General features: G+C 35.8%; 1 long non-coding RNA gene across 1 annotated transcript in view; it reads right to left on the bottom strand.

The window, feature by feature from the left end:
* The window catches only part of LOC148107969 (uncharacterized), a 402,897-nt gene that overhangs the window by 153,089 nt on the left and 223,942 nt on the right, over positions 1–25,866 (bottom strand). The window contains exon 2 of the long non-coding RNA XR_015721398.1: positions 5,953–6,088. This is a non-coding gene — a long non-coding RNA (uncharacterized LOC148107969). The remainder of the gene's footprint in view (positions 1–5,952; positions 6,089–25,866) is intronic.

Here is a 25,866-nt window from a genome sequence, read left to right as displayed (position 1 = left end):
TTTTGTCCCACTAAATGGTCTTGGGACTCTTGTTAAAAATCATTTGAGACCATATATATAAAGGCTTATTTCTGGGCTCTCTATTCTATTCCATTGGTCTATTTGAGGTCCCTGGAGATGCCATATGAATTTTAGAATAGATGTTTTCTGTTTCTTTTAAATATATCATTGATATTTTGATAGGGATTATAGTGAATTTTAGATTACTTTGAGTAGTATTGACAATATTAAGTCTTCCAATTCATTTATATGTGATGTGTCTACTTTTCAAGTCTTTTAAATTTTTTTAAATTTAAATTCAATTAGCCAACATATATCATTAGTTTTAGATGTGGTGTTCAATGCTTCATTAGTGGCATATAACACTCAGTGCTCATCACATCACATGCCCTCCTTAATGACCATCACCCAGTTACCCCATCCCACCTCTCTTTCCACAACCCTCAGTTTGTTTCCTGGAGTCAAGAGTCTCTCATAGTTTATCTCCCTCTCTTATTTCTCCCCATTCAGTTTTCCCTCCTTTCCCCTATTATCCTCTACACTATTTCTTATATTCCACATATGATTGAGACCATATGATATTTTTCTTTCTCTTATTGACTTATTTCACTTAGCATAATACCCTCCAGTTCCATCCACCTCAATGTAAATGGTAGGTATTCATCCTCTCTGATAGCTGAATAATCAGTAATGTTTTGTATTTTTTGTTGTGTAAGTCTTTCACCTCCTTGATTAACTCAATTCCTAAGTATTTTATTATTTTTGATAATAATATAAATTGAATTGTCTTCTTAATTTCCTTTTTGCCCTATCATTAATGTAGAGAGGTGCAATGGATTTTCATGTATTGACTTTGTATCTTGCTGCTTTGCTGAATTTACTTATTAGTTCTAACAATCTTTTTGTGGAACCTTTAGGTTTTCCTACATCTGCAAACAGAGATAATTTCACTTCTTCCTTTTAAATTCAGATGGCTTTATTTTTCTTACCTAATTGCTATGGCTAGAACTTTCAATACTATGTCAGATAGAAGTGGCAAAAATGAGCAGCCTTGTCTTGCTTCTGATCTCAAAGGAAAAACTTTCAGTATTTTACCATTGAGTATGATGCTCACTGTAGGCTTAATATATATACATATGGCTTTTATTACGTTGAGGTAGTTTCATTCCACTTCTACTTTGTTGAATACTGTTATGATGAAAGAATGTTGAATTTTGTCAAATGTTTCTTCTGCATCAATTGAAATGATCGCGTGTGGGTGTGTGTTTTCCTCATTCTGTTAATGTCATCTATTACATTTATCAATTCTCATCCTGCATTCAGGAAAAGAAATGCAACTTGGTCATGTTTTATAATCCTTTCAATATGCTACCACATTAAGTTTGCTAGTATTTTGTTGAGGAATTTTGCATCGATATTTTTTTTAAAGATTTTATTTATTTATTTGACAGAGAGAGCAAGAGAGCACAAGCAGGGAGAACAGCAGAGGGAGAGGGAGAAGCAGGCTCCCCACCAAGCAGGGAGCCTGACGCAGGGCTCGATCCCAGGACCCTGGGATCATGACCTGAGCCAAAGGCAGATGTTTAACCATCTGAGCCACCCAGGCACCCTGAGGGAGGGACGTTGTTCTATGGTTTTTGTTCCTTGTCACCTCTTTGCTATGGTTTCACAATAATGCTGGCCTCAAAGAATGAGTTAGGGAGTGTTTCTTCCTGTTCAATTTCTTGAAAAAATTTGAGAAGGATTGTCAGTTCCTCTACAACTGTTTGATAAAATTCACCAGTAAAGCCATCAGATCCAAGGTTTTTCTTTGTCAGGAGATTTTTGATTACTGATCCAATCACCTTACTATTTATAGGTCTATTTAGATATTCTATTTCTTCCTGATTTAGTCTTGATGAGTTTCATCAAGATTTGTAGGAATTTGTCAATTTCGTTTAGGTTATCCAATTTATTAGTTTACAATTATTCATACTACTTTCTTATAATCTTTTATATTTCTTTAGAATCCAAACTAATGTTCACACTTTCATTCTTTTTTTTAAAGTAATTTGAGCCACATTTTAGTGGTCTGCTTTTAGGTATTTAAATGCTTATAAATGTCATATCCTCCTGCTGTTTTGAAACTTTTATTAATACATAATGCTCTCCTTTTCTCATATAACTTTCTAATTTTATTTGATATTAGTATACTTATTCTATATTAGTATAGATATGTATAGCTAGTATATAACTTTAGTTACAGTACAGTTACAGTTTTGTATTAGTATCTCTCTCTCTCTCTCTATATATATATATATAGCTCTCTTTTATTTACTATTTTCACAGAATATGTTTTTTTTTTTCCCATTCTTTCACTTCCAACCTCTTTGTGTCTTGGAGTTTCTTATAGACAGCAAATAGTTGCATTATCATCATTAATATTTAACCCATTCTGCTAATCTTACTGATATGGGAAGACTTTCTTCTGCCATTTTGATGTTTGTTTTCCATATGTTTTATAGTTTTTTCTTGTCTTTGGTTTCCTGTATTACTTCATTATCTTGTGCTTAATTGATTTTTTTAGTAAAATATTTATATTCCTTTCTCATTTCTTTTTGTGTATATTCTGTAGATATTTTCATTTTGGTTACCATGAGGATTACATTTAACATATATCATGAGGATAACATTTAATTTAGAGTATTACTTATAATACTCTAAAATGAATTTATACTTAACTTCAATAAGATATAAAAACTCTGCTCCTTTATAGCTCTATCCCTACCCCTTTTAGTTGTGATGTCACAAAATTAAATATACATGTGTGCATCCCAAAATATAAATCAATAATTCTTTTAAATGTTTTAGTCCCATAACTTATGTAGAAAATAAAATGTGGAGTTACAAACCAAAATTATAATAATACTAGCATTTAGATTAATAATTCTTTTCAAATGTATTAGATTTTTAAATCATATAGAAAATTAAAAGTGGAGTTATATACCATTGTTACAACAAAATCAGCTTTATCTGCCCATATGGTTTCAAGTCTGTTTAGTTTCTTTCATTGCAACCTGCAGGACTCCCGTTAGCATTTCTTTCATGACAGACCTAATGACAATGAACTCCTTCAGCTTTTGTTTATTCTCCCAAACTTAATTTCTCCCACAGTTTCAAAAGATGGTTTTGCCACATACAGGTTATTGATCAAGGTTTTTTGTTGTTTTGTTTTGTTTTTTAAGCACTTTGCATATATTGGCTCACTGCCTTCTGGTCTACAACTTTTTTGTTGAGAAATTGACTCATGATATTATTGAGAATCCCTTGTATGTGATGAATCACTTGTACCTTGCTGTTTTAAAGATTTTCTCTTTGTCTTTATCTTTTGGAAGTTTAATTATGATGTGTCTCACTATGGGTCTCTACTTTCATTTTGGAGTTTGTTGAGCTTCTTGGGTATTTATATGCATGTCTTACATCAAATTTGGGATATTTTCCGCCATTATTTCTTCAAATATTCTCTCTTCCCCTCGTTCTTCTTTTGGGACTTCTACAGTGAAATATTCATCCATCTGATGGTATCACACAGGTCCCTTAGGTTCTGTTCACTCTTCAATCTTTTTTCCTTTGTTCTTTAGACTTGACCTTTGTTCTTTGTTCTTTTCTGTTTCTTTGTACCCCTAGTGATTTTTGTTTGTTTGTTTACTTGCTTGTTTTTGGAAACTGGACATTTGAATCTAATAATGTAGTAACTCTAGAAATCAGATTCCTCCCCTTTCCCAGGGTCTAATGTTTTCATGTTTGCTTTTTTTTTTCTTTTCTTTTTTTCTTTCCTTTCCTTTTTTTTTTTTTTTTTTTTTGTTATAGGCTGCCTCTGTGCGGAGGACCAGCCTGAGCTGTTAACTTAATGTCCTTCTAGGTGTCTTCTGAGCCTGCATTTTCCCTGTGCATGTGTGTGACTTTCTAATTTCCCCCATATATGCAGTTGCTTTTATTTTTTTATTATTATTTTTAAAGATTTCATTTATTTATTTGACGGAGAGAGAGACAGCCAGCAAGAGAGGGAACACAGGCAGGGGGAGTGGGAGAGGAAGAAGCAGGCTCCCAGCAGAGGAGCCTGATGTGGGGCTCAATACAAGGACTCTGGGATCACGCCCTGAGCTGAAGGCAGATGCTTAACGACTGAGCCACCCAGGCACCCGTGCAGTTGCTTTTAAATATCTACATTTGGAAACAAAAAAATGAAAGGGGAGGGAAAAGGGTGCCAATCTTCAAAATCCCTTGGAAGTCAATTCTGCTGGAGGTGGGGAAGGGTTTACATCAGTGGAGGGAGATGCAAAAACAATGGCTGTCCACCATTTTATCTGCACATCTGAGATTAGAGTTCAGTGATCAGAGTACTGATTTACAATATTTGAAGGACAAGGTCATTTTTCCCCACTCTGGTTCCTGAAAGCTGCTCCAGGAACACATACATAGGCTGCCTGCCATGGGGGCTGAAGAGTGGAATATGAGTAGTTGCTACTGTGATAAGACTTGAAATTGGTGGAAATTAACTGCAATTTACTGTCCAACCCTTCCTCTGGAAGTTGCAAGCCTTCAATAGACTCCAGAGTTCTAAAATAGTTATATCAGACAATTTTGCTAGTGTTATTGTTATCTAGGTGGGGAGACAGATTCGTAGTGCTTTCTACTCTACCATCTCCCCAGAATTCTCAATAACCTTAGAGTTTTTGTTAACTGATAATTCTCTGGTTTGGAAAGTATTTATCTAAATTATAAAACTCTTCTGATATTTAAATGGAGATTTTCTTTTAATTTCTTCTTTCTTCTTTCATTCTTTCTTTTTAAACTTAGAACTGGAAGAATCCAAGTATTTGTGACAAATTGTGGTTTTGATTAGTAGAAAAGTATTCCTTAACAGAACTCAAATTAGTGGGCTAAATATGCCCTGTGGAACTATTAAAATTTGATAGGATTTGCCTAATCATTCTGAAAATCTGCATTGTAAATGTGTTCGGGTTTAGGATATTAATGACATCCTCATAAGCTTGATTTCCTATAATAATTCTATTCAACATTATTTATTCTTCTTTACTTAATGACATATATGGAAAACAATGGTAAGAAATAGTCATTGCTTCTGGCTTTGGTAGTATAGTTAAATATGGATTATGTACATGAGAATTTAAACAATCTACTAGAAATTTTAGGTTAAAAAAATTAATACACTAAGTCACTATTAGCCTAGATTAAAGAATAATCTCAATCTCAGACCAAGATTATTTTTATGGGATAATACCTATCATATTCTCACTTATATCTTATCTAAATTTGACTTATTTTCAAGTCTGATAGATATAATTGACCATTTAGAATTCAAGATCCTCTATCAGATTCTGGAGAAAAAGCAAAGTTGAACAAGATATTGTCCTTAAATTTGAAGAAGTTCACATCTCTTATAGCCTTAAAATAATCCCAGTGTCTAAATGACCGGTTTCAAAAGCTTTGCATGTATGCATGTATGCCCTCTCGTAGGTTACTTCCCCCCCCCCCCGACATATACACACAGACACATAAATACACACAAACAGAAATAGTTTTGATTCATAGCCTAACAGAATACTGGGAAAATATCTCCATAAAACATAAACTACAATAATACATTGTTTTCCTGAATTATCCGCTTCCTTGTAAACTTAGTATCAACAAGCCAACTACTGTTTGTTTGAGATGACAATATGTTAATGGAAAATATCAATCCCATAAGTGACTTCACTATCTTCTTTCTGCTTGTTACCTATTGGAAAAGATGTGTTTTTCATGTTTGGATTGACAGATAAATTAGTGTCCAGAGTTCATTCTGAATGCAAATATTCCATTATTTTGGCCATAACTATAATCCGGCTCAAGTAAAGAAACTATACAACTTTATGGATCAGAGATTATAGAAGGAAAATGGCATCTTACTTTTAGAGTTCCAGCTTCTGTGATCCAATTCTTGGTTTTATTCCTGGCTAGTAGGTTTTATTCCTGTCTAAAACACTGATAGTCTTCTGAAACCTCCATTGGGTGAGATCCATCTTTTCTGATTAGTGCAGTATTCCTGTGGATAAATAAATAAATATTAAAAAGATTTATTTCTGGTTAAAAGTAATATATACATATATTTTTTAATTTAAGCAGGCTTTGCTCCTGGACCTAAATTTTAGTAACATAAATATCACACAGATGATTTGTGAAAAATGCTTAGGAATGAGTACTACCCATTGAGCTTTTGATTAGTAAAGCTAGCATAAATTTAGTGTTTCTGATGTAGTTGAACTGAGTTTCATATACTTGTGAAAAAAATACATTTTAAAAGGAAATGAAATGGACTGGTAGAAAGGAATAATTCAGAGACTAAGATCTAAACATATAGCTGCTGTTTCACATGTACTTAAAAGTGTTGGGGGAAAAAAAGAATTAATGACATTTGTTAAAGAATAGTAAGGCAGACTTTATTCAAACCAACTGAACAGGGCAGGGGATGCTACAATGGGGTTTGGCAGTGGCTGCAGGGGAGATTGGAATCAATTCCAAATACAACAAGCAAAAATGGGGATTTAAAGCTGGGGTGTGGGGTTGCGGGTGTCAGTGGATGGAAAATTACTAAGAGAATTACTTATATCAGAGGTGAGGGAGGATCCTGGCTAAACTGACCTAAGAAAATTCTTGCCAAAGTGATTAATCACCTCAAAGACTGAAGGATGAAGAAACTGATCAGATATTGAGGGTGATCAGATGTCAAGGATGGTTGATTCTAGCCAAATAGACATAGTAGGATTCTTCCTAAAATTGAAAAATGCAGAGACAAACACAAAAGCCCAAAAGTCAGTGCCTTTGAGAAGTGAATTCACAGGAACCAAAGGAATGTTTGGCCAAGCAGAGCATCTTTGTCATAAGTAACAAGCAATTACAAAGAAAGCATGACTGTACTCTCCATCATCATTGTTATAGAACCTTAAACTAGTTTAATAATAACCTTTTCATTAGAGGAACAAAGTTTTTCCTGTGTGTATCATTGTATACAGATAATCCCCATAACCACATTTATCAGACAGTCTTCTATAACACAGAAGGAGAGCTGAGAGTAAATTATATAATGGGGTTGTTGGTGGGATTTTTAAAGCAATGTCAGCATCAATATAGGATTAAGAGTAGACTTACTAAACCGGTGGATCTCAACTGTGGCTCCATATTGGAATTACCTATAGAGCTTAAAAAAAAAAAAAAAATGAACTTGTGGGACTTCATCAAGATAAAAAGCTTCTGCACAGCCAAGGAAACAGTCAAAAAAACTAAGAGGCTGACCACGGAATGGGAGAAGATATTTGCAAATGACACCACAGACAAAAGACTGGTATCCAAGATCTACAAAGAACTTCTCAAACTCAATACACAAGAAACAAATAAACAAATCAAAAAATGGGCAGAAGATATGAACAGACACTTTTCCAAAGAAGGCATACGAATGGCTAACAGACCAAAAAATGTTCAAAATCATTAGCCATCAGGGAAATTCAAATCAAAACCACACTGAGATACCAACTTATGCCAGTTAGAATGGCAGAAATTGACAAGGCAGGAAACAATTAATGTTGGAGAGGATGTGCAGAAAGGGGAACCCTCTTACGCTGTTGGTAGGAATGCAAGTTGGTACAGCCACTCTGGAAAACAGTGTGGAGGTTCCTCAAAAAGTTAAAAATAGAGCTACCCTATGACCCAGCAATTGCACTGCTAGGTATTTACCCCAAAGATACAGACGAAGTGAAGAGAAGGGCCATATGTACCCCAATGTTCATAGCAGCATTGTCCACAATACCTAAATCGTGGAAGGAGCCAAGATGCTCTTCAACAGATGACTGGATTAAGAAGATGTGATCCATATATACAATGGAATATTACTCGGCTATCAAAAAGAACGATTTATCAACATTTGCTGCAACATGGACGGGACTGAAGGAGATAATGCTAAGTGAAATAAGTCAAGCACAGAAAGACAATTATCATATGGTTTCACTCATTTATGGAACATAAAAAGTAGGAAGATCGGTAGGAGAAGAAAGGGAAGAAGAAAGGGGGGGTAAACAGAAGGGGGAATGAACCATGAGAGACTATGGACTCTGGGTAACAAACTGAGGGTTTCAGAGGAGGGGGGGGAAATGGGATAGGCTGGTGATGGGTATTAAGGAGGGCACGTATTGCATGGTACACTGGGTGTTATATGCAAGTAATGAATCATGGAACTTTACATCAAAAACTAGGGATGTACTGCATGGTGACAAACATTAATATAATAACAAAATATTATTATTAAAAAAATAAAAAAATACACAAAGTGCTTTTAAAAAATCAGTAAGAAAAATACTAATAATTCAATAGTAAAATGGGCAATGAAGACAAAGAGGAAATTGAAATGAAAAATACAAATAGCCAATTATGAAAAACAAAGTACAAAATGCATATTAATGAAACTGTATCTTTTTTTTTTAATAATCTGATTGACACAAATTGTATAGGTTGGTAACATCTGGTCTTGATATTGGCATAGGAAAACAAGTTCTCATATATACTGCTGGTGGGACTAAAACTGAAAATTTTGGAAAGGAATGTGCTAGTATTTCTTAAATTATTTAATGTACACACACAGGACCTAAAAAACCTATTTTCTAGGATGCCATCGTACGGAGTTATTTGGAACATATAAACAAAGAAAATTTACTGCATTTAATAGGCAAAAAATTAGGTGTACTAGATGTCTAATAATTATGGCAATGGGAAAATAAACTGCAGTATATCTACATAATCTTATACAGCCATGAAAAGAAAGTAGTGGATATTTTTGCACTGACTCAGGAAAATGGTCCTGGTATCTAAAGTTAAAAAAAAAATCAAGTTTCAGATCAAAATATAAAGCATGACTTTTATATTTGTTTAAAAAACAAAAATGAGAGAATTATTGAGGAGTGTGTGTGTGTGTGTGTGTGTGTGTGTGTATAAAAACAATGCGGGGAAGTTTTATTTCCTTTATTTAATTTTTAAAAATTGTATTAAACTGTTAACAGTGGTTATTTTGTATGCAGCCCAGACTGGAGAGAGAAGTTTTGTTTTATATTTTATAAATTTTTGTTGAACCTTAAATATATATATATATATATACATATACATATATATATATCTATATCTGAATAGACTTTTTGAATCACTATGTTGTACAACTAAAACTAATGTAACATTGTGTGTACTTTAATAAAAAATAATTATGAAGGAAAAAATATATTTATAACTATGAAAAAATAATCATGAAGAAAAAGAAATATGGAAATGTATATATTGATTCCCCAGATATTCTAACTTAATTGACCTAGGGCACAGCTTGGGCATCACTTTTTAAATATCCCAGGTTATTCTAACATGTAGACAAATTTGGGACGGCTGCTTGAAACCAACCCCTTGCCCCAACAAAAACAAATTTCCAACAATAGACAGTGATCATATTTCTTCACTGCATGCTCATAACTGTTTTAACAGTTATGTACTGTTTGTTAAGTTGTTAACTTACTTACTTAATTACTTTTTAACAGATTACAAATGTGTATTGTTTGTTTGTTTGGTTTGCTTGGAATTAACTCGTTGTTACTAAACGCAGCCAAGTATTTTGTTTTGTTTCTTCTTCATGGCTTGCATTCCAGTAAGAGTGAAATAAAGCTGACCAAAAAGTTGACACATACTTCTCTATTCTTTTAGAAGTACAGAATAAGACCAGCCCTAATGAAGGACTGAGAGCTAGAATACTGACTCTTGGGTTATTGTTAATTCTGAGCTCCTATTTTTGAATAGAGGGAAGGAAAATGACCCTTTATACTTAAATTTCTTGCTTCTGTCAGTTAGACTGGCTTCCTAAATTTGATGGTAAGGAGCTAGGTATCTTTTCAATATTAAAAAAAAAAAAAAACCCTCAGGTACAACTCAATTTTTGCATGCCATGAAACAAAATATGCTGAAGGGGTACATTTTTAAATTAAAGAAGTCCATTAGGAATTTTGTGACATCTTGTTGAAAAAAAAAAATTTGTGACAAACTGAAATCTTTTGAGACTTTTCTTTTTCCTTTGTCATCATCTTCGTATCTCAATTTTTGGTTGTACTATCAATGTTTTCTAAAGTTTCATGGAAATTTCTTCAAGTGAATATTACATAAAGATATATGAAATACTCAACTAAAATACTTCCAAAATTTTATACATCTTCAATAAATTTATGAGCATGTAATCAAATTGAGTGTTTTTCCAGAAATATATTCTTGGCACAAAGAGGGATACATGAGAATTCAGTATTAGCAACATTTAATTTGTTAAAAGTTCTGTTTCTTATTTTCTAAAAATTATAAAGGATAATTGATAAGTTTGCTTCCATAAATCCTATAGGACTTCAAAGTTAAGTAAAGTCACTTAATCTCTTTGTGCCTCAGTTGTCTCAACCATTATATGAGGACAATCATAGATTTGAAGTGAGGATTGATTGAACTAATATGGAAAGACATCTTGTGATCTAGTACCAATGTTCTAATAGCCTCTGCTTTGCATTGGCCTTCAGCAGTATTAGAAAAGAAAGGTCTTGGCTGTATAAAATGATTCATAAGAAACATGGGAGGAAAGGAATCTAAGCGTAGTAGAAGACAAATATTGGCTGCAGATGACTAAATATTGTAAACAACCTCTAACTTACAGAATATGTTCTTTGTAGAAAACATCTAATTAAAATTCAAAAGTAGCCACAAGACTTTCACATTTGGGAAATTTGAAAGGTACTTTTTTTTTTTTTTTTTTTTTTTTTTTTTTTTTTGCCCCCAGGAGGATCAGAACTACAGTCAGGACCTACCCATACTTTCAACTTTTCATCCATTTTCTGCAGATAAAAAGTGCTATCAAGGGTGTTATGTTCGTGGGTCAAACTCATCCCATCCATCAGCCTTCCTGAATTCAGGAAAGGTCTTCTCATTCTGACCTCACCCAGATGGTGACTTGTTTTAAGAGGGACTTCCTAGTACTAAGCTCTCTTTTAATGCAATTGATACATTTCTTAATCTGGAAAAGCATCTCTGAATCTAAATGTGTTATTTAATTCATGAAATACAAAATCCCACAAATTCATAAACTTTTCTGAACTTAACATTCAGTATGTAAAGATGTATAGAAAAGATGGGCTTCATTTCAATGGAGGAAATAGAGAAACAACAAACATACAAAAATTTTCATTTGTTAAATTTAAATTGTTAACAATTTGTTAAACGTTATACTTGAGGCAAGATCAAGATTTTAAAATTTATTTGTCAGAGAGGGAAAGAGAGAGCAAGCATAAGCTGGGGGGGGGGGGGGGCGGGAAACAGGCAGAGGAAAAAGCCCTGCTGAGCAAGGAGCCCAATGTAGGACTCAATCCCAGGAACCTGGGATCATGAACTGAGCCAAAGGCAGATGCTTAACTGACTGAGCCACCCAGGCATCAAAAGATCAAGATTTACTATGAATGAATAAAAGAGAAAACAGTTTTAGTACCCAGAAAACAGAAGTGACATCAATAATTTGCTTATTTGATCATGTGGTAGGCTGATAAAAGACCCATTTAGGCTTTTTTTTTTTTTTTTTTTTTTTTTTTTACCTCTGGAAAAACAACTGGCAGTGTTTGAGAAGATAGCTACTCCAAAGACCTAATGCTTGAGCGACTATGATGAGCAGAACTCTCTTGCTTACTTGTGGCAGTCAGGCAGCGTGCATGAGAAATAAACATACTGAAATTAGGAAAATTTGAGGTTGTTTGTTACTGCAGCATTTCCTAACGCAGTACTTCTCAAACCTTTGTGTGTATATGAATCACCTAAGAAATATGTAAAATACAGACCTTGATTCAGTATAGATGAGTACAAAGTTTGTATTAAAAAAAATGAGATATCACCATACACCTGTCAGAATAGCTAGAATCAAAAACATAAAAAACAATGAGGGTTGACAAGAATGTGGGGGGAAAAAGGAACCCTCGTGGGAATGCAAACTGGTGCAGCCACTGTGGAAAATATTATGGAGTTTTCTTTAAAAAATTTAAAATAGAATAACCATATGACCCATTAATTCCACTACTGGGTATTTACCCCAAGAATAGGAAAACATTTATTTGAAAAGATATATGCACCCCCTTGTTTACTGCAGCATTATTTACAATAGCCAAAATATGGAAGCAACCCATGTGTCCATCAATAGATGAATGGATAAAGAAAATGTGGTACACACACACACACACAAATACACACACACACACACACACACACACACACTAGAATATTACTTAGCCATAAAAAAGAATGAAAACTTGCCATGTGTAACAACATGGATAGATCTAAAAGATATAATGCTAAGTGAAATAAGTCAGTCAGAGAAAGAAAAATTCCACATGATTTCACTCCTATGTAGAATTTAAGAAATAAAAAAAAAAAAGGAACAAAGAAAAAAAAGAGAAACAAACAAAAAAGAAACTCTTAAATATAAAAAATAAACTGGTGGTTACCAAAAGGCAGGTGAGTGGGAGAATGGGAAAAATGGGTGAAGCATATTAAGAGTACACTTATCATGATGAGCATTGAGAAACGTATAGAATTGTTGAATTGTTATATTGTATACTTGAGACTAACACAACAATGTATGTCAATTATATAGGAATCAAAAATAATAATAATTTTTTAAAAGTCCCAGGTGATGCTGATATTGCTGATCTAAGAATCACACCTCATTTACCTGACTGATACACTGACAATGGTTGAGTTCTGAAACCAGCATTTTTACTCTAACCTTAGGGTTTATTTCTTGGTTCACAACCAGTGAATCACCTTGATTTTTTATCTACAGGTAGTAATCTTTAAGCAGATTATAAGATCAATATCATAACTGAAATCATAACCAGCAGTTAAAAGGTGAAAAATGAAAAATAAAAAGAATAAAATAAAATGAAATAGAGTACAAAATTATCAGGTTCTTAAAATAAGAGCAAATATTGTTTTGTGAAATTTCACAACCTATATATTCCAGATGGCTTTGAAAAATGTGTAACAGTCAAAAATGTTTAAACTCAATAAATCATCGGATTTATTAATATTCAGAAATGGTTGGAAATGTTAAACTAATTATTGTTCAATTTTTTGGCACACAGCTGAAAACATTTCCTAACTTTCCTTGCAGTTAGCTGTGTCAGGATGATTAGGTTCTAGCCAATGGGTTGTGTGCTAAAGTACTGAATGATATTTTTATGCCTGACCCATCAATATTTCCAAATGCGATCTTCCAGGCTTTTACTCCTTTTTCCAGGTGGATGATGATACTTAGAGTGGTTTCAGAAAACACATTTTGATGATGACAGCATCTCCATAAGTTTCACCAACCTAGAAACACCTTGATCTCATTAAAGCATGGACTATCCTAGCTTAAACAATTTGTGTAAACATTACAAAAAAAATCTGTAATGATATAACTGTTATCAATTTCTGGAATTTTCCCATTGCTTTCAAATAAAAACAAAAGTACCTCCTATAGATCATGTCTTGAGTGACCTGACCTCTGGCTAGGGCTCAGACCTCATTTTATGCCTCTCTCCAATTCTGTTCACCTGGGCTCCAGTCACATTAATTGTCTTGCTGTTCTTTAATATACTGGGAATTCCCCTTTCGAAAATTTTGCACATGCCATTTCACCTGCCTGGAAAACTATTCCCCTAAGTATTTACATGGCTCATGGTTATGCATCTATATACTCTCTGCCCAGATGTTTCTCTCATGCCATGAATGCTGGGCACTGCCAGAAAGTGCAGCAGATTAATGTCCCTGGAAGCAACTCTCAATCTCAGGGGATGTATATAAATTCATCTCTCCATCCTTCAGGAAGAAATGTGGGATCTTCTCAGGAAACCCCAAGAGAGTCAAGACTCCATTGCCCACAGTGGCATCCTCGATAATACCTTATGACTCCTCTTCACTGCCTCATGCTTGCAACATGCCTTCTGCATCTAAATCCTTTTTTCCAAGATTTGCTCTCAGAAGAATACAAACTAAGATCCCTTCCCCACCTTCGGCAACCTTTCAGAGCCATTCTTTGTAGATACTATCTTTATCTTTCACTTCGGTAATGTATAATTACATCAAAATGTGTCTAGCCATGGAATTTTTTTTCAAATTGGGCTTCTTGATCTAGAAATACAGACATATCATAAATTATGAAAAATAATCAGAGAGAGCTAAGATGGTGGTGTAGTAGGAGGACCCTAGGCTTGCCTCGTCCCTCAAACACAGTTAGGTAATTGTCAAATCATTCTGAATACTCAAGAAATCAACCTGAGGACTGAGAGAACAAACTGCACAACTAGAGGGAGAGAAGAGGCCACTTTAAGGAAGGTAGGAAGTATGAAGATGTAGTTTGGGGGAGAAATAGATCAGAGGTTCTGCAGAGAAGAGGGTGCCATGGTTGTGGAGAAAGGTGAGAGAGAGTGGAGCACACAGAGATAAGCACAAGGAGAATACTTCCCTAAAGGCATTGGCTGGGAAAATGAGAGGGGCTGAATTTCATGAGTTTTTGCAACCAGGAGTGTTCAAAGACTGGAGTATCAGATGTCCCCAAGTTTGGCTCTGATCAAAACCTGAGGATGCTACCCTACTCCTGGAGCACAGCTAGACAAACAATCCCAGGGCAGACTGCATGATCTGAGGATCACCTAAGTGGCATGGGGAGAGACTGTTCACTCTTTTTTGGAGTGCATAGATGCAGAGATACCTGCTAAGGGTGGCTAGCCCAGACATTGGCTGTTTTTAGCCTGATTTGCTCTAAATCCCACATCCCTGAGCTCTTGCTTGGCTGCCCTTTTGGGTCAAACCTGCACTGGCCCCAGGATGGTGCAATCCTTACTCAGAAGATCAGCATGGATCCCCACCACACCAGGTCCCTAAAGCTTGTGGAATTTTGAAAGTCAGCAGGCCTGGTTAATGTAGAGTCCAAGGCATGCTGTGCTGCACCAGGCAGGCAAGTGACCCAGAGACAGACAGTATGAAATCAGCAATCTGAAAAACACCTGTGATGCATGAGGGGAAAATATTTGATCCTCTGAAAATGCTTTCCTGAGAGCAGCAACCCACTCCAGGGACAAAGGAATGGATTGGTGCCATTTCCCTCCCCCACCCTTCAGCATAAACCAACTTTAGCAAACAGCACAGTGCCAACACTGGCTGCCCAACCTGCTTACACAGGTCCTGCTCCCATGTGCTCTGCTGGTACTCCTTTTCTAGGGAAGGTGTTCCTACGGACAAGGACAAGGGTCCCCTTCCCCAGAAGACCAGCACAAACCCTTGCACACACCACACCTACTGACCACAGAGTGCTGCAAAGCTTCAGTTTTGGTGGAAATGGCATCAGGTCTCATTTAACAACAGACCAGAGCACATATAGGTAAAACTCACCACACTCTGGCCAAAGGTTCAAACAATATACACTACAGGCAAGGAGAACCTTTAAAGATGACTGTCCTGGGGGACAGAATAGCCAAACCACAGCAGCAGAGTGCATGAAACACACACCAGAGACATTCCCTGAAGTGCCAGGCCCTGGGCACTACATGACCTCTTCTTCATAAGGCCATTACTCACAGGAACAGGAAACAGTACGGGCTTTCCTAACACGTAGGAGGACACAGAGACCTAGATAAAATGTCAAGGCAGAGGAATTCATCTAAAAAGGAAAAGCAAGAAAAGGTCACAGCCAGGGATCTAATTGAAACAGATATAAGTAATATGCCTGACCCAGAATTTAAAGCAACAATCGTAAGGATACAGGCTGGGTTTGAGAAAAGCATAGAAGACATCAGAGAGACCCTTACCACAGAGGCAAAAGAGCTAAAAACTAATCAGGCCAAAATGAAAAATGCAATAACCAAGACTCGAAACAAACTGGATCAAATGACCATAAGGATGGAAGAATCAGAAGAACGAATAAGTGATATAGACGATAAAGTTGTGGAAAATAATGAAGCTGTACAAAAGAGTGAAAGAAATATCTTGGATCACAAAAGTAGACTTAGGGAACTCAGTGACTCCATAAAGTATAATAACATTCTTATCATAGGAGTCCCAGAAGAAGAAGAGAGAAAAAAGTGGGCAGGAGATTTATTCAAGGAAATTACAGCTGAACACTTCCGTAATCTGTGGAAGGAATCAGACATCCAAATCCAGGAGGTACAGAGAACTCCCATCAAAATCAACATAAGCAGGCCAACACCAAGACACATTGCAGTTAAATTTGCAAAATATAGAGATAAAGAAAAAATCCTAAAAGTAGCAAGACAAAAGAAGTCCCTAACTTACAAGCAAAGACCAATAAGGTTACCAGCAGATCTCTCCACAGAAACGTGGCAAGCCAGAAGACAGTGACATGATATATTCAACATGCTGAATGGGAAAAATCTTTAGCCAAGAATACTCTATCCAGTAAAATTATGATTCAGAATAGAAGGAGAGCTAAAGGAGTTTCCCAGACAAACAAAAATTAAAGGAGTTTGGAATCACTAAACCAGCCCTGCAAGGTATATTAAAAGGGATTCTTTGAGTGACAAAGACCAAAAGAGACAAGGACTAGAAAGGAACAGAGAAAATCTTCAAAAACAAGAAGTAATAAAATGGCACTAAATTGGTATCTATCAATAATTACTCTAAATGTAAATGGACTAAATGCTTCATCAAGACACAGGGTGTCAGAATGGATTAAAAAAACCCAAGACCCATCTATATGCTGCCTACAAGAGACTCATTTTAGACCTAAAGACACCTGCAGATTCAAAGTGAGTGGATGAAAAACATTTATCGTGGTAATGGATGTCAAAAGGAAGCCAGAGTACCAATATTTATATCAGAAAAAACTAGAATTTAAACCAATGATTATAACAGGAGATGAAGAAAGGCACTATATCATGATAAAGGGCTCTATCCAGCAAGATCAAACAATTGTAAATATTCATGCCCCCAACTTGAGAGCACCCAAATAATTAATAACAAACACAAAGAAACTCATTGATAATAATAGAGTAACAGTAGGGGACTTTAACATCCCATTTACATCAATGGACAGATCATCTAAACAGAAAACTTGAACAGATTAATAATCAGCAAAGAAATTGAATCAGTAATCAAAAATCTCTTAAACAAAAGTCCAGGGCCTGAAGGCTTCACAGAGGAATTCTGCCAAATGCATAAAGAAGAGTTAGTATCTATTCTTCACAAACTATTCCAAAAACACAGAAATGGAAGCAAAACTTCCAAACTCGTTCTATGAGGCCAGCATTGCCCTGGTTCCAAAACCAAAGACTCCATTAAAAAAGAGAATTACATGGGCGCCTGGGTGGCTCAGTTGGTTAATCATCTGCCTTCAGCTCAGGTCATGATCCCAGGGTCCTGGGATTGAGCCCTGCATCGGGCTCCCTGCTTGTTGGGGAGTCTGCCTCTCCCTCTCCACCTATCTCTCCCCCAGCTCATGCTCTTTCTCTCTCACTCTCAATCTCTCAAATAAATAAAAAATCTTTAAATAAATAAAATAAAATATTTTTAAAAAGAGCGAGAACTACATTATCCCTGATGAACACGTATGCAAAACTTCTCAACAAAATACTAGCAAAACAAATCCAACAGTACATTAAAAGAATCATTCACCACGATCAAGTGGGATTTATTCCTGGGCTGCAAGGGTAGGTCAATATTCACAAATCAGTCAATGTGATATACCACATTAATAAAAGAAAGGACAAGAACCGTATGATACTCTCAATAGATGCAGAAAAAGCATCTGACAAACTACAGCATCCATTCTTGATAAAAACCCTCAATGAAGTAGGGATAGAGGGAACATATCTCAACATCATAAAGGCCATATATGCAAAATTCACAGCTAATATCATCCTTAGTGGGGAAAAACTGAGAGCTTTTCCATTAAGCTTAGGAACAAAATAGAGATGTCCATTCTCACCACTGTTATTTAACATAGTACTGAAAGTCCTAGCTTCAGCAATCAGACAACAAAAAGAAATAAAAGGCATCCAAACTGGCAGAGAAGAAATCAAACTTTCACTATTCTCACACAATATGATACTACATGTAGAAAACTGAAAGACTCCATCAAAAAAATGCTAGAACTGATAAACCAATTCAGCAAAGTTGCAGGATACAAAATCAACATACAGAAATCTGTTTCATTTCTATACACCAATAATGAAGCAGCAAAAAGAGAAATCAAAGAATTGATTCCATTTTACAATTGCATAAAAACCGTAAGTTACCTAGGAATAAAGCTAATCAAAGAGGTAAAAGATCCATACTCTGAAAAACCATAAAACACTTATCAAAGAAATTGAAGATGGCATAAAGAAATGGAAAAACACTCCACACTCATGGATTGGAAGAACAAATATTATTCAAATGTGTATACTACCCAAGGCAATCTACACACTTAATACAATCCCTATCAAAATAACGCCAGCATTTTTCACTGAGCTAGAATAAACAATCCTAAAATTTGTATGGAACCACAAAAGATCCCAAATAGCCAAAGCAATCTTTAAAAGAGAAAAGCAAGTCTGGAGGCATCACAATTGTGGACTTCAAGTTATATTACAAAGTTATCATCATCAAGACGGTATGGTACTGGCACAAAAACAGACACAGAGATCAATAGAACAGAACAGAAAACCCAGAAATGGGCCCACAACTAGATGGTCAAATAATATTTGATAAAGCAGTTAAGAATATCCAATAGAAAAAAGACAGTCTTTTCACCAAATAGTTTTGGGAAAACTGAATAGCAATATGCAAAACAAATGAAAGTGGACCGCTTTCTTACACCATACATAAAAATTAGTTCAAACTGGATGAAAGACCTAAATGTGAGATAGGAAACTATCAAAATCCTAGAGGAGAACAGAGGCAGTAACCTCACTGACATCGGTCACAGCAACTTCTTACTAGACACACTGCCAGAGGCAAGGGAAACAAAAGCTAAAATAAACTATTGGGACTTCATCAAGACAAAAAGATTCTGGGGGTGCCTGGGTGGCTATGTCGGTTAAGCATCTGTCTTTGGTTGAGGTCATGATCCCAGAGTCCTGGGATTGAGTCCCCCATTAGCCTCCTTGCTCAGCAAGGAGCCTGCTTCTTCTTCTGTCTGCTGCCCCCCACAACCCCCCCCCCCCGCTTGTGCTCGCTCTCGCTCTCTCTGACAAATAAATAAAATCATTTTTAAAAAAGATAAAAAGATTCTGCACAACAAAGGAAATAACCAACAAAACTAAAAGGCAACCTTCAGGATGGAAGAAGATATTTGCAAATGGCATATCAGATAAAGGGTTAGTACCCAAAATATATAAAGAACTTATCAACTCAACACCCAAAAAACACACAAGCCAGTTAAAAAATGGGCAGAAGACATGAATAGACATTTTTCTAAAGACATACAGATGGCTAAGAGACACATGAAAAGATACTCAACATCACTGATGATCAGGGAAATATAAATCAAAACTACAATGAGGTATTACCTCATACCCAGCAGAATGGCTAAAATTAACAATACAGGAAACAACAGATGTTGGTTGAGGATGCAGAAAAAAGAGAACCCTCTTACGCTGTTGGTGGGAGTGCAAACTGATGCAGCCACTATGGAAAACAGTATGGAGGTTCCTCAAAAAGTTAAAAATAGAACTACCATATGATCTAGCAATTGCACTACTAGGTATTTACCCAAAGGATAAAAATATACTGAATCAAAGGGATACCTGCACCCCAATGTTTATAGCAGCATTATCAACAATAGCCAAACTATGGAAAAAGCCCAAATATACATCGACTGATGAATGGATAAGAATGATGTGAGGGGCGCCTGGGTGGCGCAGTCATTAAGCGTCTGCCTTCAGCTCAGGGCGTGATCCCAGAGTTCTGGGATCGAGCCCCATATCGGGCTTCTCCACTAGGAGCCTGCTTCTTCCTCTCCTGCTCCCCCTGCTTGTGTTTCCTCTCTCACTGGCTGTCTCTCTCTGTCAAATAAATAAATAAAATCTTAAAAAAAAAAAAAAGAATGATGTGAGATAATGGAATCTCTCTCTCTCTCTCTCTCTATATATATATATATATGTATGTATATAAATATAAAATGAAATATTACTCAGCCATAAAAAAGAATAAAATCTTGCCATTTGCAATGATGTGGATTAGCTAGAGTGTATTATGCTAAGTGAAGTAAGTCAGTCAGAGAAAGACAAAGACCATATGATTTCATTCATATGTGAAATTTAAGAAACAAAACAGACGAACATTGGGGAAAAAAAAGAAAGGCAAACCAGAAAAGAGACTCTTAACTACAGAGAACAAACCGACAGTGATTGGAAGGGAGGTGGGCAGGAGGATAGGTTAAATGGGTGATGGGTATTAAGGAGAGCAATTGTTTTGATGAGCAGTTGATGTTGTAAGTAATGAATCACTGAATTCTACACCTGAAACTAACATTACACTGTATGTTAACTAACTGGAATTTAAATAAAAACTTGAAAAAAAAAACAAGCAAAGGGGAAAAAAAATAAGAGAGAGAGACAAATCAAGAAACAGTCTCTTAATTATAGAGAATGGATGGTTACCATGGGGCAGGTGGGTGGGGAAATATGTGATGAGGACAGGGTGAAAGTGCTGAATTGCTATGTTGTACACCTGAAACTAATGTAACATTGTATGTTAACTAACTGGAATCAAAATTAAAACTTAAAAAAATTATGAAAAAAAATCAAATAGCTCTTCAAATGTATCTTTCCTTTCTCTCTTCTGGAAAGCCAATAAATATTATATCTTTTCATTCTACCATTTATAATTCTTCATTTCTCTCTCTTTCTTAAAGATATATTTATTTATTTGAGAGAGAGAGAGAGAGAGCATATGAGCAGGAGGGGCAGAAGGAGAGGGAGAAAGAATCTCAAGCCGACTCCATACTGAGCACAGAGCCTGACGTGGGGCTAAATCCCAGGACCCAGGACTGAGAGCACGATTTGAGCTGAAACCAAAAGGTGGATGCTTAACAGGCTGCACTGCCCAGGAGCCCCTTCATTTCTCTTTAATATGTTAAATCTCATCTCTCTTTCTTGCATTCAGAATTAATTTTTTTGTCAGATTTACCCATTTGTTAATTCTCTTCTTGGCTTTGTCTCTTCTGCTTTTTAATATATCCACTGACTTCTAAATTTCACTTATTTTTTATTCTTCATTTCTAAAAGCTTTTTTTTTTTTTTTTGGTTCTTTTCAAATCTGTAGATAACACATTCCTTAATCATGCTTTTGGTATATTCTTTTATTTCCTTGAATATGTTAAACATGCACATTTTGTGTTTCCTTTTACATAATTCTAATATGCTTATATTCTTTCATTTTGTTTGATAGCTCTCAGTTGTGTTGGCTAATTTCCTTGTTTGCTTTGTGATTTTTGGTAACCTCAAATCCTATGGAATTTATCTATGCAAGATATTTTTGGCCCAAGTTTAATGCATATTCCTCCAGGGAGCTTTTCTATTGCTTTTTCCAGGTGGTTGGGGCCCTGTAGTTTTGGGGTCATGTAACACTAGTGAATTCTGACTCTATGCCCAATGAGGGCAGATGAGGTATTTTAAGAATACTTTTTTTTTTTTTTTTTTTTTTTTTTGCCTCCATCCAGTATGAAGGCCATGACAGGCAAGTCTTCCATTGCAGGACATTTTCTTTTCTTATTATTCACCACACAGGGGACAATTCTTTGGCATATTTTTGGATATCCCCAGCTTTGAGGTGGCATCTTTAATCTGAATGTTTACCATGTGGAGGGTCAGGGATTGTCTACTGTTCTCATGCTCTAGGTTTTCACCAATGAATGGTGACTCCAGGCATACATGGTGGTCTCAGAACTCACATGTATCTTATGATGTTTCTTGTTTCTGATGCTATCCATGATCTCAGTGATTCATTTAAAAGGTTTTTTTTTTAATATTTTATCTATTAACTTATGGCACCTTAATCTCAGAGGGTTTCTTCAGATAACTCACTCAATATATTGCCAGAAATGGCTAGTTCTCAGTCACCTGTTAGTACATAAATGAAATATATTACTTTGTAGAATCATGTTCCTATTACCTATAGATAAAGTTCCTATTACCTATAAAGATAAAGATAAATTACCTATATTTATCTCTGTCACATGATAGCTACACTAGGTAATTCCCCTACCTTTTGCTACAGACTTGCACAAAAATATTTTCTTTGCCCTTCCCTGACTACATTATTATTTTTTTTAACTCAGCTTTAGAGCCAATCAATATAAACCTCTCTATAGTTACCAGAGATGAATTTTTTTCTGGTCTTTCATACATATCTCTGCCATGGCCCCCATAACTTTATTGCTCATCTTTATTTACCTTGAATCTTCAAAGGTAAGAATTTTACCATTCTCATCTGACTTTCACAGCTAACTACCATATTTCCTAAGCCACGGTAAGTTCTTGTTTATAGTTCATTTTTGATTAACGAATCTTCACTTACCTTGTACATAATAATTTAACTCATACAAAACTCTCTAATAAGGACATAATATTTTACTCTTTATTAATGAGAAATTATAGATTTCAAAGAAGGTTGGTAATTTACCTGAAGGTACCCAATTAGTCAGCAGAACTGAGGTCTGGACAGGATTCTATCTCATTCCAAATTTTATGGTATTTTAATTTTACCACGCCTTCTGCTAACATTTGCAAGGCCCAGAGAAAAGTCCGAATTGAAGCCTATATACATATGACTATTAAACTGTTGAATAAAATTTATCTAGCATCCTATATTGAAGAATATATATTTACAATGACCTGAAAAGTCAGATCACCTTTAGAAGTTTCTTTTCTTCAGTGTGCTCTGCTAGACATGGTAGTGTTGAAAGAATGGGCCCTCCAACTTAGGCCAATGCCATCCCTGATTTCCTCCCTACTTTGGCTCCATTCTGTACCTCATATCTAACAAACCCATACTTTGGCCACCCCTTAAACCTAGTGCAGACAGGCAGTTTGGTCTACCTAGATCTAGGGAAGAGGCTCATGAGCCATTTGGGATAGCGCTCTAGAATCCCAAATACCCAGAGAGTAATCTAGAAAAGGAGTGTGTGTCTCTTATTAGATACAGCCACTGGATCACAGAAATGTTTACTCCACGGCAAGGGGCACAGGTGGAGGAAAAGCAAAGGAAGATCTCCAAGGCATAGGACCCAGAGAAGGAATTCCTCCTGCCTGAGTGTAGATGAGGAACTACATTGCTTCAGAGGAACTATATGACTCTGTCAAATTTCAAAATAGAAAAGGTTAGGCCATTAATCAATTAATTATTAGAAATACACTCAGAACATCCACATTGTAATTAAAAGCTCCATACACCACACACTACCCAGGATAAATAAATAAATAAATAAATAAACAAACAAACAAACAAACAGTGCCTACCATCTACAAGACTAGAATTTTCTTATGTAGTTTATAGTATTCATTCTTTTTTTAAAAATATTTTTTATTATATCATGTTAGTCACCATACAGTACATCCCTGGTTTTTGATGTAAAGTTCAACGATTCATTAGTTGCATATAACACCCAGTGCACCATGCAATACGCGCCCTCCTTCCTACCCATCACCAGCCTATCCCATTCCCCCACCCCCCTCCCCTCTGAAGCCCGCAGTTTGTTTCTCTGAGAAATATAGTAGTCATTCTTAGCATTTCCATTGAAATGCTTCTCTAAGAAATCCTCTTCACCTTAGAGGTATTTTGGGGTGGAGCATTATTTATTTCCCTACTAACGTTCTATCAACCATAGAAGAATAAAATGTGGAAATAATATTGACTGTGATCATATATGCTGTTATACTATTCCACAAGTCATAAGGTTAATTTACATGTACTTTAAGCCATTTTATTCCTGCCAGCCAAAATTTACCTGCCTTTCAATATACGACAGAAGGGAGTTCTTAGATATTGTTGGAGCCAAAACAATGGCATAAAACGGGTATTTATGTCTTCCATTACAGGGGATATTCTATGTATGACTTTAGACAACTGTTTTTCCTCAGTGCTTCTTGTACAGCCCTCCCTGATTTAGACCTTTGTGCTTCTCCTTGCTAAGATATGATCATTAAAAGACAATGTTTGTTTTCTTTTATTAAAGAAATGACCTTCATTTTATTTTTCTATTTTCTGCAAGGTTTTCGTAAAATATCTATCACAGGCTTAATAAAACCCTTGAATAAATAAGCATTGGGGCAACTGGAAATATGCACCTCATTTTTCCAAACATACAAAAGCAAAGCTGGTTTGTTTTTCTAGGCTTATAAGTCAAAGATGAGGCAGTTTCACTGTTCGATTTGGCAGTTTGAACATCTGGCTTTAGGACATTTCAATATATTACTGAAGTAAATTAGTTAGAGATACTAGGATTACTATTTCATCTAGTTACCACAATTGTATCTTGCTGCCGTTAAAAAAATGCATTACTATGTCCTCAGGAACATATATCTGGACGGATGTAGAAGAGTGTCACATCCCCCGGTATTATAGACCTAATTGAACTGAAGCATTTCCAACTTTCATTTACATTTGGTCACATATGAAAAGAAGTATGTTCCAAGAATAACTGGGATCTGAGGGCTTTATTAGTCTCATTTGGGAAGAACATAACATTATTTTTCCTCCAGGATGTGGTTAAAGTAAACAACAAAAAACAATTTGAATGAAGACATTACAGAACTCTGCTTTAATGCTGGCTTTAGTGGCCAAAGTCAACAACATATTATGATCTTCCTTGCTCTTCAGAACTATATTCTCACCCTGTTAGTATTAGTAGTGACAAATAATCCAACTTCCTGCTTAGCTTCTTGATATTATCCCAAATCTAATTTCAGAAATGTCTTCACTTTATAGATGAGGAAACTGAAACCTACATTCATTCACTAATTCATTCATCCCATAAATAGTTATTAAGGTTTAATATTTGTCAAGTACTTCCAGTAGGGTTATAGCAGTGGGAATAAAAAAAATCAATCTGCTTACATGGAACACTCATTGTACGATAATTTTAGATAGAGATCAGAGTCTTGAAAAGCAAGAAAATAGTAATGTGATAGAAGGACAAGGGGGTCATTAGGAAGGAATAAGCAAGGAAGACCACCCCCAAAGAGATGTTCAAACTCTGATCTGAAAAACCAAAAGAAAACCATAAACAGAGCTTGAGAATTTGAGAACTAAATGCTGACTGAATCTACCATTAAATAATGAGCAGTGAGAGGGGGTGCCTGATTGGCTCAGGTGGTAGAGCATATGACTCTTGATCTCAGGGGTTTTGTTTTTGTTTTTGTTTTAAAGATTTTATTTATTTATGTGACAGAGAGACAGCCAGCGAGAGAGGGAACACAGCAGGGGAGTGGGAGAGGAAAAAGCAGGCTCCCAGCGGAGGACTCGATCGATGTGGGACTCGATCCCAGAACGCCAGGATCACGCCCTGAGCCAAAGGCAGACGCTTAACGACTGCACTACCCAGGCACCCCTGATCTCAGGGTTTTAAGTTCGAGCCCCATGTTGGGTGTGGAGATTACCTAAAAAAAAATAAATCTAAAAAAATTTAAAATTTTTAAAAATATGGGGTGCCTGGGTGGTTTGGTTAGTTAAGTGTCTGCTTTGGCATCAAGTCCCGAGGCAGGCTTCTTACTCAGTAGGAGCCTACCTCTCCCTCTCCCTCTACCCCTC

The sequence above is a fragment of the Ursus americanus genome, chromosome 23 (genome assembly GCF_024610735.1).
Source record: "Ursus americanus isolate L20-20 chromosome 23, mUrsAme1.1.p, whole genome shotgun sequence".
Classification (NCBI taxonomy): Eukaryota; Metazoa; Chordata; class Mammalia; order Carnivora; family Ursidae; genus Ursus; species Ursus americanus.
The sequence above is the reverse complement of the archived record's forward strand: the minus strand, read 5'-3'. Positions and strand labels throughout refer to the sequence as shown.